The 14819-nt window shown below is 41.9% G+C and overlaps 1 long non-coding RNA gene across 2 annotated transcripts in view; it reads right to left on the bottom strand.

Moving 5' to 3' along the window:
• Nucleotides 1-14504, bottom strand: part of LOC143217784 (uncharacterized) — an 82630-nt gene extending 68126 nt beyond the window's left edge. For both annotated transcript variants that reach the window (XR_013010897.1, XR_013010896.1), the window contains exon 1: nucleotides 14285-14504. This is a non-coding gene — a long non-coding RNA (uncharacterized LOC143217784). The remainder of the gene's footprint in view (nucleotides 1-14284) is intronic.
• Between the last annotated feature and the right edge of the window lie 315 nt (nucleotides 14505-14819).

Raw genomic sequence — 14819 nt, 5'->3', positions numbered from 1 at the left:
GTGTCAGAGTGGTCCTCCAGAAATCGATTCCTTCGGGGCTTTCAAGGAAACGACGCGACCGAGAACAAGAAGGACGATGGGAAGGTAATAAGGTGGCCGTTTGTCGTTCCAAGTGTCAAATAAGCGTAGCAGAGTCACCCGTTAGATCGGCTCGATCTTTTTACCAACGTTCCGGTTCATCTTACTGCTGTCACATTCCAACGACGCGCGCTCCTTCCTTTTCTTTTTGCTCGTTCAGCCCCTCCGCAGGATGTTTAGAATAGTAAAATCGGTCCCGTTCGATGTATGCTAACACCGGCGCTACCTGACGTGACTTTTCCTTGCCTCGCCTCTGTTCTGATACCGCTTCTCTCCTATCTTCTATATGTGTAGGGACGAGATATCATTTTCTTAAATAGCGCGGAGAGCCAGAAAGTGTCTGCGACACGATATCCTTTACCGTTTTTCTTCAGCAAAATCATTCCTGATATTTTTGTATAATATTCCCCGTTACGTGCCGGTGAACGTGTTCCTTTGATAACAATTTATATCGAAACTACGAAAAAACATACGGCGATGTCTCGGTATTTGTGAAAGAAACTTGCAAACAACTATTTTGTTTTTAATTATTTCGTTATGAAACTTTCATCGACGCGTTCGCGACGTTGTCCCGAATAAAACGAGACCAAACACGGGACAATTTAGACCACATTTGGCTCTGTAAATCACGATTCAATGGAACCTCGATTATCCGAACCGACGATATCTGAATGTAAACACTTGAATCTAAAGTGATTCATTCTGCGAATCAGTGAAAATTTAATCTAGTATTGTAGCTTAGACAACTGGTCGATTATTCGAGCACTAGTTTGGATAAATCGAGGTTTCAATGAATCGTGAATTACACAAGCAATTGTGCTCCGAACCGTTTCATGCTTGGGCTCGTTTTAATCAGAAAAATGTCACGAATATGCTGATAAGAGTATAAAAAGAAAACGATTAGAAACAAGAACAAACGCATTTCTGATGCCAGAACGAGTAAAAGGAAAATAAGAAGCGAGTGTAGCAAGCAGCAAGGTTCGAATATATTAAATTCATAACAATCGACTGTTTCAATGTAAAATCTACGGAAGTGAGTTTAACAATTCAATCACCGGACAGTTGTCGTTTTATTTCTTTCCTCGAGGTACTGGACACAATGTACCGTTACTGTAGTACACTGCACCACCTATTCGATTACTAAGCTTCCGCCACTCTTTTGTAACCAGTCACCGACGGATCGAATACGAAATTTTGGACGCCGAGCGATTCTCAACAGTATCGAATAAAAAATAACGGCGGTGCTCACGGGAAACTGGATTTTCCGGGGGATCGTTTCGATTGGCCCGATAGCGAAACGATTATAGGGCACGCTTTTGAACGTAAACATTATCCCTATTAAATTGATTAAGCCAATAGAGAAATCTATTAGTAGCCAGGGTATCGACGCGATAGAGTAGCAGGGACGGGAAGAGAGAGAGGGCATATCCCAGCAGGGTTCTCTGTAATCAGTAATCATCATTCGATTTGGTTTATTGATGGAGCGAGAGATCGATGATTGGCCAATTTAGGTACTAATTAATTGGTGACCGTTGCTCCGTGGCTTGCTTGCTTTTGAATCTTCCCCTCTTCAAGCGGCCGCGCACGGCTATACTCGGTCAAGTACACGTCGGATACGAGCAATAGTTTGATCACCACTCCATGGCATTTCCGACTGTACATGGAATTCTGCCGTTTCGCTAACGCTCGTCGTTGATTTCGAGCTGTTACGATCGAGTGGCTACGAATTACTGCGACACGAGGTACGCCGCGGTCAAGTTGGCCCGCGTGCTTTTTCAAACGATCGCTAACATTTCCTCCTACAGATACGGACGCACCGAAACGAAGATGCAGTGGCTCACGAAAGTGTTCGAACGATTGCTACTAGAATTTCATACAAATAAAACGTGCACGTTAGATTCAACAGCGTTTCGAACACTCGTTATTAGAAATTCAAATAGATAAAATATGCACGTTGGACTCAACTATGAATATAATATTATTTATACTGTAAGGCGCAAGCATCAAGATTACAGTAAATCCTCTATAGTCGCAAAAGTCTCGGGGAGGTTCGTTTGCACAGTTCGTTGACAGACACTACAGTAAATCCTCTATAGTCGCAAAAGTCTCGGGGAGGTTCGTTTGCAAAGTTCGTAGACGGACACTTTTTTTGAGCTTGAAAGACCGAGCCGAACGTAGAGAAGGACAGCGCGTGAAAAGAGAGACCGACCGCAGCCGAAGCGACTGCGACGACCTGCGACTCTCCGCGTCTCTTTCTTTCCCATACGCTGTCCTTCCTTGCGCCCGAAACTTTCATCATCAATTGAGCCACTAAATACAGTTGAAATTATATCGTGTTTAGTGTCATTTTGATCAGAAAAATGCCACAAATAAGTTGGCGATAGTCCCATGAAAAATAAAGAAGTTTTGTAATTGGCAATGAGCAATGTGGCAAGAACCGATCGGTAAGAATTGTGGCATTATCAATGAATCAGTAACGCAAATTGCTAAAACAAGTGAACTAATGATCGGAAAAGTTATCGTCAAGTCAGCAAGAGGTTAAAGGTTGGCCATAAATCGCGTTCGGTCGTTCCGGTATGCGAAAGGTAAATTTCAGTAACCGGTAACCTTTCGAATATCGTGAAAGGTGCTCGAAAAGTTATTCAGAGCGGGTTCAAAGTGTAAACTAATAACGACGTTTTAAAGCTCTAATATTTCCGGCGGCGCGTCTCTCTCTCCGTTGTAGATGGTTCCGCGGATTGAACGGGTGCGAGTTGCAGATGAATACGAAAAAAGGGAGATGGATCGCGAGGTGTAGGAGGACGAGGAGGATGAGGACGTGGAACAGTAGGATGAGGAGAGGAAATGGAAGACGAACGAAGTGGAGGAGGAGCGAGGCGAAGGCGAAGACGAAGACGAAGGAGGAGAAGAGAAGCGAAGGGTCTTAGCACGCGGAAACTTTAGATCTTATAAGAAAAGTTAGCACTTCGCCCTCTCTCGGTTCTTCTATTTCCCGTATATCGAGCTTCCTCCTCTGCAACCTCCTCTGGTTTCGCCCACTTTCGCCGCGCCGCGCCGCGCCGTGCCGCTTCCTTTTGCTTCTCCTCTACTTCGACCCCCGAGCACATCTCCTTTTTCCTACCCTACTACAAACGTCTGCACCTTTCGTCAGCCAGCACGACTACCAACTCTCTTTCTCTTTCTCTCTCTCTCTCTCTCTCTCGCTCGCTTTCTCTTTCTCTCTCAGAGGTTGGTCCGTCGCCCGGATATAATACACCTTTAATTTCCGGATTATAAAGTCCCGCTCGACGCGCCACGGTTAATTTACAGTTCTCACGCGCATATCTGACTCTATATCCCCCTGTGTGTATATATGTATAGGTAGGTCGGTTGCATGTAGATCGACCGTTAAAAATTGCTAGGCTTTCGAGTGTAAATGGCTCATCGCGTGAAAATTTCCGGGTAATACGCAGGATCTTTATTTTACGGTCCGCCATTTTTTTTCATTGCCACGTTTTATTATTCCGATGCCGCGACGTCGTAACCAGCTGTAATGCCTGTTGTAAATCTGTTTTTCATTTCGTTTACCTTATCCGCGTGTCCGCGGGAAAAATGAACGTCGTCCGCTACGCCGGAAATTATGCGGAATTACTTTCAACAACGTTTTGCAGAAGTGAATGATACATAAATACTTATTTATTCATTATACATTATCCAAAAGATTATCCAATAGCCGGATAAGATGGTCAAAAGTGCCCTTGGGCCGAATTGTATCGATAAAGCATCAAGAAAAAATGTACTGAGTAAAATTTCAACCCTGTATCTCGATGGGGAGGATAGTTACGGGGTAAAATAGAAAAACCAATTTTTGGCCTATTTTTCCTAGTTAATGATGTTTAAAAATTCTGAGAAAACTCTGGAACATGTCAAGGACCCAAATACATATTCTGCAATTGGTTTCAGATTTTTAAATTAAAAATCCTGCTCGAGTAAAAATCAAAAACCTCAGAAAAATCGAAAAGATGCAGATTTCACATGTGGAAGTTCTACAGTGACAACATTTATACTTTTACAGTACCGATATATTGTTATTGGTATTGTTCATGAATGTTTTCAGATTTTATGTGGTTTGGTGCGCCGTAGTTAAAAAAAAAATAAAAACCGATTTTTCTACATCTTTTCCGCGAAGAACTAACGAATGTCTGTTTTTTGAAAAGAGGTACCTGAAACGGCTTGCAGTATTGGAGTTGGATGAACGGCTATTATCACTTCAGATACCTCCCAAGCCATTCGAAGAACAAAGTAGCATATTTGCCCATTCTCCGCCACAATTGACAAGCAAGTTTGCTGGTCACCAGCAAGAATTCCATCACCTCGGACCATTTCTTCGCGGCCTTATGAAATTACAACGATCGGCTAATTTCTCTCCCTTTCGCCACCACTATATTACAGCGTCGTTCCTCGGTGGTCCCTTTCCTCGGGAAAGCGTTTAAAACTCTCGGCTAATTTTTAAATTCTCGTTCGGCGGTATAATTGAAGGCAAAGTTTGTCTTCGTTGCCGGAACGGCTACACGGCTTGATAAGATAAAATGATGGAAAGTTACCAAGTTCCTCGAATGTTTCCCATCGTCGTCGTGGTCGAATATTCCGATCCGTTCAATTCGACAAAATTCCACATTAGATCCTGCCTGGAGAGGTAACGAAGAAACACATCCTAGTTTCGATAACAGACTCGGATAAATCACTGCGTTCACGGTAAGGCTGAATTATTAATGTCCTGCAAAACTACCCTTAAGACGATACGATTTCATTGTTATCGGTGTTCGTATGGGTGCCGAGGGAACGCAAAAACGGAAGGAAGGAAGGAAGGAAGGAAGGAAGCGTAACCGACTACGGCTGGTCAAGAAGGCAAAAGTTTCAGCCATGGCTTCGGTATAAACTACGGGGGAAAAGAGAAACACTTTTATCGAGCGCCGACACTCGTTGAACTTGCTACGCGAGATAGAAGAACTCTCGGGAACTCGACACTTGACTTTGCCCATTTAATGTACCTACTGGCACGTCCACCCACGGCCCACGTATGTGTCCATCGTACACGTGTACGTGCATGTACGTTCGTTTACATGCGGCCCGATACTTATACAGTCCGGGACAAAACGATAGGACGCTTCTCCATGTTTCATTTCGCAGCCCCGCAAGAAAAGTGACACAACTCAAGAAATGGCAATTTTAAGGTTATGCCATTGAAAAGTATGTATAAGTTTTATAGTATTCTTTCAGTTGATTTTTCTTAAATGCTGCATTTTTGAGTTGTGTCACTTTTCTCGCGGGGGTGCGATTTGTTTCTCTGAGATCGAAAGAAAATGTATATTTTAGTAAATTAATTTTATCAGGTCGTTGCATATATGAATCGTCCGATTTCAAAATGCATATATTCGGAAGTGTTTCGTTCAAGAAACACTATTATTATTTATAAACGAGTTCTCATTCTTGCAAGACTTTTTATGAGAATTCTGGCACTTTGCAAACAGATCAAGCCGGAATATTTTTTGGCGGAAGCTTTTTTGATATGTACAATCCAAGCTTGTTCGGAGATGAAGTTTCCGTTCGTCCGGAATATGTAGAGAGAAGAGGGACCGGACGATCTATTGGACCGTGATTCGAACACGAATCTTTCGTTTGACGGTCGACTGCTCTAAATAATTGAACTAGTCTGGTCGTCACAGTTTTATTTCCCTCCTATGTCTAATGTCCTATTATTTTCAGTTACGATTCTTGACAACTTGGGGTTGGTGTTCGTAGCTTCGAGCAAGGGTGACATTTCAACACCGTGTGAATTATGATGTTCATTTGTCTAGTAAGTTTTAATAGCGAGCGTTCCTCAAGGTAAAATATTCTCAATCGCAGTTGACCTTCAACGACCTTGAAAACGACCTGTTAGATAGCGCATAGAAATGTATATCATTCTACTTCAAAAAACAGAGTCGACCTTCATATGTTCTCCACGCAACCACCTGCCAAAAAATAAAAGAAAGTTCCGTCCAGCATATTTTTGGAGGTGTCTCGCCCTGTATAACGTGTAGTAACTGCTACAAGTATTATCCAATCCGCTTAAAATTTCGCACATATAATCTCGATAACTATATGTTACCGTGGCTGTAATTCTACCTTGAAATAGTGAGTGCATCGTGTGCGCGTTTGTTTTTCAACGTTCCGGTGGCGAGCGTGTTCGAATACTTTCGCGAGCCACTGCATTTAATTTGATACATCGTTGGAATTTTTTAATTATACTAGCCGCGAAACGCGCTTGGAGCACTCGACACCCCGGCGAATGGCCTTAAAAACTGAGCAATATGTGTTTTCATTTATGTTTGAATGGAAGCTGTTAGGACGAGCCACCTACATTGCGTCGCGCCTTCCCCGTTGTAGACTACGCCGGCGAAGCGTATGGCGGCAATTATCGCCCGAGTAGGTGTTCCGGGAATTACCCGCTATTAAATATCTGTCTTCAACCCGGCTAGGGCTCTGGATACGTCGGTGGATGAAAGTGAGAAACTCGCGCGCCCTGGCGAATCCAGAAATTGTGAAACCGAAGCGGTACCACACGCTCATATCGATAGCTGTATTAACCACGCTGTGGAAGTAAGTAATATGAAAATAAATTTCGAACTCCTATTTGTTGCGACTGAGGTGGGACATTTTAATTACCCACAAAGACAGAATTTTACTAAAAAAAAGAATTATTTCTGGTGTCGTACAAATGGTGTTTTCAATTCAGAAAAATATGCTCAACCCTCCACAATAGAGACGCCATGTATGAATTCGATTCTATACCCTATTTGGATTCTCTTGGCTCATCGGGCAACGCACGAAATGAGGGCTTCAACGAGCGAGGCACTACCGTACAATGAAAATAAAAGCTCGAACGCGACAGTTCGCACAGACGTCCGCAAGTTTGCCGGTGTTCGATCGCGGGTAGACGGATCCGGGGCGCAAATTGTAGCGGGAAAGAGAGACCGGTTCCACGTCGGGATAACTTGAAAATAGACCTCCCGAGTTATAACTATTGTGAATTCGGAGCCGGAAACACAATGACGTCTCGATCGTGGCGCAGTTAGGAACTGTGTCGAAGTTTCTCGGTAACAACGCCCCTTCCCCCGCCCCCGGCCTCCCCCCCCCCCCACACCCACGACACCCACCCCCAACGCCCCTTATAGCCTCTGGACCTTTTCGCGGTAATCTTAGACCTCCTCCAGCCGAAGAGCACACATTTACTTAACCCTACCCCGCCGCCCGTAGTCGCCTTGGATCACTCCGGGGCCCGGAGTCTTGTGAATCCCGCTGAAACTCCCCGACCACATTCAAAGCTTGGCTGTCGCTTCTAAGAGGAGCAGCTGTTATGGTCGAAATCACTTTTCCCCTCACCACCTTCCCCCCCAACGGCCACCTCTCACCCTCTCTTCTGGCTGATGCCCCTTCTGTCTCACCCCTGGCCATCCCCCAGTTTCGCAGCTCCCTATTTCGCACAGGTTCGCAAGCCACGATTACACCTACCTCGAGTGTAGCTCTGCGAGCCTCCTAAGGGGCGACCCTCGGGGGCTTACGTGCCTCCACCGATATCCGAAATACTTTTGCAATAATCCTTCCTCTTTCCTTGCGTCCTTCCTTTCTCGCTCTTTTCCTTCCTTTCTCGCTCTTTTCCTTCTTTCCTTCTTTCCTTCGTTCGTTCGTTCGTTCTTTTCGATTTAACCTCGTTCACGCGTCTTCAACACCCTCACACACACACACATACACTTTAACGTCTACCACCCAACCGTCCCGCGGGAACCCAGCGTGATTCGCTGCGAAGAATACTACAAAAATTGTTTTACCAATTTTTACCTCTTCCGTCTCCGGTACGAATTTCGCCAAATACAGCCTGCTTCGGGAAGAGTGTTGCGAGCGAGCAGGGCTGATATCTTGCGAAAAAATCGGAGTTGGAAAAATGAGTTCTGTCACCCTTAATAGTTTTGTTATTAGTACAGATACAAAGAATGTTCGGGGAGAAAGTTATCGTATTTGCGGGGCACACAAGTCGGTGTAGGTGAACGTGAAGGTCATCTGAAAGTCGTTTTTTCCGAGATCTTGCGAACAGTATTGCTTTTTAAAATGCAATCACCTATATTTTTTATCGTGAATTATGCATAGAGTATCAAATTCTACGTAAAAATGTATTGACCATCGTATGTTCTAATAGTTAAGGAGATATTCATAATTTTCAATACGTATATCTAGTACCTGGAAGCTAGAAGGGGGTTTTAATCAAAAGATATCATTTTAGAGTTTATTCATATTGAAAACAGATAAATCTATATTTTATTAATTTCAACCATTCTTATTATAAATTAGTATTAGTAAATTAGTTTTTAATGCTCATTTGGGGAGATTTTGTTATCTAACCTTATGTAATATATGTATAAGGTAAAATAATTTTTTGAAAGGTCCTAATAACATTGTTTGTGATCATATATTTATATTTCACATTTTATTATACTCATAATTTTAATTGTATTTATATAATTACTGAATATGAAAAACTTCAAATAAATTTCATTGAAGATAAAACAAGATTTTAAATATTTACATTTTTTTATGAGAATATTTTAGCGACAATATGAGTGTAATTGGTGTCCCTCTCAATTGAAATTGTTTCAATTGTTACAACAAAGGGTATAGTTGTAGAAAATGACAATTCGAAAACTGCGAAAATGAAATGCGACGCGCTCGAAAATTTCATTCGATGGGTTTATCATCGAACAGCCAACAATCGAACATGTCAAAGAGACCATTGACACGATTAGTGTTAACATTGTTAGCTGCGGGCTTAACCCTGGTGCAGGTAGCTGGAAGAAAGTAAGTGTACACTTCCACTACCACTATTTGCAGATTTTCCGGCGAAAAATTAAGGTCCATCGTAAAAGGCGCGAAAGCAAACGCTTGTCTTCTTTGCACACGATAGTTTCACTAATTAAGCTTAGAATCACATAATCGGCCACGTGTACTTTGCCAAACTTTATATGTAGCACTATAGAAGAGAGAACCATACATATACATACAATAGACTATACATGCAAATTCTATGAATTTTTGACAATGAAATTGTTCATATTACGTGTCATGTTTAAACAGGAATTTTTATTCCAATATATTCATTGCCCCAAATTTGGATAAGCTCTGGAATATGCAAGAAGGACATTTTTAAAATTACTTTGCTTTTATGGAACTTGAGAAGTTGCTGATTTGCCAGTCAGACGTATTGCGAAAATTGTTTGGATATAACAATTTACTTAATTCAGTCAGAAGCATATCTGGATGTTAGAGTTTGGAGCTCTAAGAGAGGCGGAGCAGTAAAAGTATTCGAGTTTATAATAGTTCTCTGTATATTTTGTCTCTCATCTGCTATAAAATGCTAAAGTACACTCATAAACTGAGCTATGCGAGACTGCACAATTCACATGATTAAAATAACAATGTTAGGAGCGTTCGTAGCTATTAACGGTAAACGTGCCGAGCATTAAAAGCGACCAATACGTGTTGCCTTATAAAAATAACAAGATTGTATTTGTTCATGTACTGTCATTTTTGTCGTAATTAGACTATGGCAAGAGTCGCAAGAACTAATATACAAGAACAACATAAACATCATACATACACTAGTATATTTTTAATATTCTTATGAGAAATTAGCTATAAATAAACTGCAGACCTTTATGCAAAATGAAAGATGTTTGCATTGATTGCAGGACACAGGAACCAAATAAGAAATGTGTTCTTTTAATTATCCTATTAATGAAATATTTGATAAATTATTTATAAAATATTTATAAATTTAAAATTACAATATAAGATATAATATTCTTATATATAATATAAAGATATATATGTGTAAGAAAATAGTCCTTAAATATTTTTAACATGTCCACTGCTTTAAATTACATGTACCCATTTTTGTCATAAATGCATAAAATCCGCAGTCTAGTTACAATTTCTGTACAATTACTAGTACAATTTCTATAATTGTACGCAACTGATTGTTGCTGTCCAATAATAACAAGATTGTGGAATAGTTTCGACACATAAATTAATATCAATGTTCTAAAAATCACACAAATTAAAATGAGAATGCATTAACGCACGTGTACTCGTGTACTTAAAATGACAAGCACTTAACAGTTTTGATGAACATACTGTACGTGTATGTAAATACATGTATACACGTACGTTATTAATATACGTTCAAATACACGATATCTAATTGTAAGTGCAAGGTCTTTGTAAGTTATCGATATTAGCAGCAGCCAGTGTCGCGAGCACGTTATTTTTGCGCAGCGCCATGATCAAAGGAGGAGGATATGAATCAGAATTTCTCATTTCTCGCGTAATGTGCGTGTATAATGTGATAGAAACGAAGAATCAGGGGCGTAGGAAAGGAGTCCATTATACGGGTTGGCCGAGTTTCCAGAGTCCGACCCGGCGAAAAATAGGAAAAAAGGCCGGCATTAAGTTCAGGAATGGGAGAATACCTACGAAGGAAAATGCCAGTCCAGCCCTTCTTAGGCATTTTCAATTACGTAAAATTACCCCGAGTTATTAATAATGCCGGCTGATATTTATGCCGGTGCCCCCGCTGCGCCGACTACCGCCACTAACTACCACACTGCCGACGCTGCTGTTCTCCCTTAAATAAGGTAGCGCGCCGACGGAACCAAATAAAGCTTATTAAGCGGTCACGATACGACGTCCTACCGATTTAAATATGCGCGTGCAGTGCTAACTTCTTTTTTTGCCGATTTGTCACCAAGGTACATCGATAGTACAACATCACAAAAATACACTCCCAACATTTTATAATCGTATTCGTGGTAAGTGATTTACTGGGACGATGGGAGAATTTCATTTTGAACGCGTTTCTCGAATTGATTGATATATCTGAGAGACTACTGTGTACATTGAACTCTAAATTTTGTGCACGTCTTCAGCACGTGGCCTGGCTATCAACGGTACTACAATTATTCCGAAATATATTGTTTAGAATTTTTTTCAAGAGAACTATTAAACTTTCTGTATTAGGATTTTGCACACATGTCTACGAGTATTCGAAGTATGTACATTATTATTTAGAAGTGAAACCGATCAAGATTGCACGAGTTATACAGGGTAAGTTACCTAACGTTGCCACCTCAAATATCTTTATTGTTTTGAATGATACGTCAAATGTCTGAAGGACAAAGTTGAATGGTTCAGTGCGGCTCACATGATACCAAAAATATTTTTGTTTTTATGTGATTTTTTTAGAGATATCAAGGTCACCTTCATTTTTTAAAATGGAAGCACCCTTTTTTAAACACTTACAATGATAGTCCCTTTCATTAGGAATTCAGTGACTATAATTACTCATGTACGTATAAACTTTCTAAGTAGCTCCTGGTCCATATAACAGACACAGAACATTATTATTTTGCGTTAACGTCTACTCGTTAATCACTTATTAATTTTCGAAGCCCCTTATTTGTAGACTTCATACTCAGGCTTTAAAAACAACAAAGATATTTGAGGTGGCAACGTTAGGTGACTCACCCTGTATATTTTTCTATACGGTAGAACATAATCAGTGTGAATATGGTCTGAACCAAAGTAAATTAAAAATCTTGCCTAATTATAAAATAGTAGCATTTAAAATTTAGGTTATTGATTTTTCAAATATCTTTCGTAGTACTTCGACAATATATAATAAAAGAACAACAGATTTGAAAAAATTCTCGGGAAAGTCCTCAACGTACACGACTAGCAAGGAGGGCAAGATTATGCCTCGAAACTTGCGGCTCGCTTGATGGAAGAAAAATTAGTTGCCGCGCATTTCGTATACACCAGGAACTTCCGCAACGGTTGCAAATTATCAAAAAATACCTTTCAGTATACACGGTATGCACGTCGTGTGCGCATCGATCGAAAAAGTATTACTGGAACGGGAACGACGCGTGTATTCGAAGATTGACCCCGCCTTTTTCCACCACCCTGTAGATTCGTGCTTTCATTCATTACTATGGCGTGACCGACCAATGAGTTGCGACGGCAAATAAGAACGTTACTCAGGACTCGGGACCTTATCAGCCAGTCACGCTATCCCGAATGTGTTGAAATAAATTGATAAAGATACACAATTTTCCTTGGCATTGAACTTTACGAGTTTCCTATACTATCGTCTGCTGTCGCTGTGCTGTCGCTGTGCTGTCGCTAGATTGCAAATTTTATGCGCGTGTGACGTTTGAGTGGGTCAAACACGGAATAGAAACAGTATTGATACTGTAGCATTCACCTATAACATATTTCTGTGGTTGTCGGGAAAAACGCCGCATGTCAAATATTATTAAAAAATTGAGTTTATGCATTAATTGAACTGTATAGTATGTATAGTATTTATGTATTTACCAGAAAAAAGTCATGAGAATTAATCCAAAAGGCTAAAAAAAATACAGCAACTTATCCGATGCCCTATGCCAAAGCATTAGTGATCAAAATTTTAAACGCCAATATCTCGAAAGTGAAAGTATTTGACTTGCGGCGTTCTTCCTGACAACCACAGATTTATTCTATTGTATTAGGTCGTTGCCTATGAAATGTCCGATTTCTAATAGTAACTTTAAACAACCACAACTATTTCTTATTGATCAAAGAATCCCACGTTTCTTGATTGTATTATGGTACACGTTGAATTTTTTGGTCAGTCGCATATTTCATTTACAAGATTGTCATCTCTATTTTATTATAGTTGTTTTTACTATTAACAAACAGTGCGTTGTTAATGGCAGGTGACTGGAGCCACATAAATAGTTTATTCTTACTTTAATAATTTTAACAAGCTGAGAGAAATACGTACATTAGAACTCTTAAATCATTGTATGTAACTTTTTCACTTTTACTTTTAAATTAAAGACAGGATATTTAAATTGAAGATAGGATCGTCAGCTTTGTACCTCAAAGTGACAATAAACCTGTCAACTGTAATAGAATTTCTTGATCAAAACGCATTGCAACATTTCCATTTTAAAATCGGACATTGCATATAGTATTTATTGTATTGTATTCATATTGTATTTATACTAGTACAGTATCTATAGTGTTTATTCCATTGTATTTGTAGTGTAGGTATACTAGTACAATATCTAGAGTATTTATTCCATTGTATTTATACATAGTGTATGTGTGTGAAAGTCTTACGTCCTAAAAAGACGTCTTTAAGATGCTTTAAGACCATAAACAGTGTGGTTTTTATATATATGGCCTGTCACGTTGATCTTTTTTGCGGAGCTGAGAGGCCCGTGAAAAGGATCAATCTCGGGCTTTACAGGCACGGAGGCCGGGCCGCGTTTAGCCGAGTACGCGCGGTCCGCCCGGGACAACGGAATCCGAGAATTCGACGTATCAAATTTCACGATTTGTTCGGGCGCCAGGCACTTGTAGAGTGCCACGCGAGACGCGATTTTGTCTCCGGACCCAGAGAAGCCGGGTCTGAAAGTCGAACCCTCGAAATACGCGGACGGAAATTGCACCACGAAGCGGGGCACAGGATTCGGACACAGGAACGTTCGGGTGATCCTCACGGCAGGACTGAGCTCACAGGAATATCGAAATAACTCACGACGATATGGGCTCGAGATGTTTAATCGGTCAGTAATTACAAAATTACGGCCTCGTGGCCGTGACCCGAGAGCCCGCGCTCTTTATACAAGATCGCGATTGATGGAGGTTCGCTGCGCGGTTGTCGTATCAAATTTTGACACGCGTCGGAGTCGTCGTGCAAGACCGCGACTTGAGAGACTCGCGGTCGACGAGATCGCGTGTAACGCAGATGGGCGGCGCGGAAAAGGACTGTCGCGGCGGTCCGAGATTACACGCACGGTACGCACAGTTACGTTTCGGTAATCGACGCGATACAGGATTCGAGACACATAGAGATTATTCTCACGAAACGCGACTCCTCCGAGGAAACTTCCGTACTCGCAATATCCGGGGAAAACTCTCCGAAACCTAACCTCAAAACGCCCCGGACGGGCGTGAGGCTCTATTACGAGGCGCTTAGCACCTCGGCATACGCGAATATTCCAGGGCGAGACGAGAAGCGTCCGCCCCGCGCGGTTAATGTCGAGCCACCTCGCGAGAACACCGGATGAAACACTGGCTGACTTACCGTTTCGCCTTTTCTTTCGGTTGCGCCGGTACGGCTTCCGGGAAGCGGCCCTAGTCGGCTGCAGGGCAGGTAGGTGCCGCCGAATGCACGATTAATCCCAGCGGGAAACTCTCACGAGCACTTATGCTTACGATGCGACGGGAATCGCGAAGACGGATCGGCGTTGTAAATTTGCGTGTTCGGACAACGGCGAGGTTTAAACGTGCGAGCGTACCGTGAGCCAGCGCGACAGTGTCTCATCGATTCTCGATCGCACGGCGACTCGATCCTCGTTCCCCCTCCCGACTCGTTGCCGAATTTTCCCGATTGGCGCGTGGCGCGTATGCAACATCCTAGCGATCAGGATCGTCCCTAATAAGGTCCTTGGGCCCCAGACCATAACGCGAATAAGCGTATCGGAGGTTCTCCTCCTTTTGGCTGCGATCGCACCACCCACGCCGGAGCTTTGGCGCGAGGAGGCGACGTCGGGATCACGAAAGGTCATGATAACCAGCTGTTCGATGTAAGCTCCTGTCCCTTCAACGCCTCCGGGTTG

Source organism: Lasioglossum baleicum, chromosome 18 (assembly GCF_051020765.1).
Source record: "Lasioglossum baleicum chromosome 18, iyLasBale1, whole genome shotgun sequence".
Lineage (NCBI taxonomy): Eukaryota > Metazoa > Arthropoda > Insecta > Hymenoptera > Halictidae > Lasioglossum > Lasioglossum baleicum.
The sequence above is the reverse complement of the archived record's forward strand: the minus strand, read 5'-3'. Positions and strand labels throughout refer to the sequence as shown.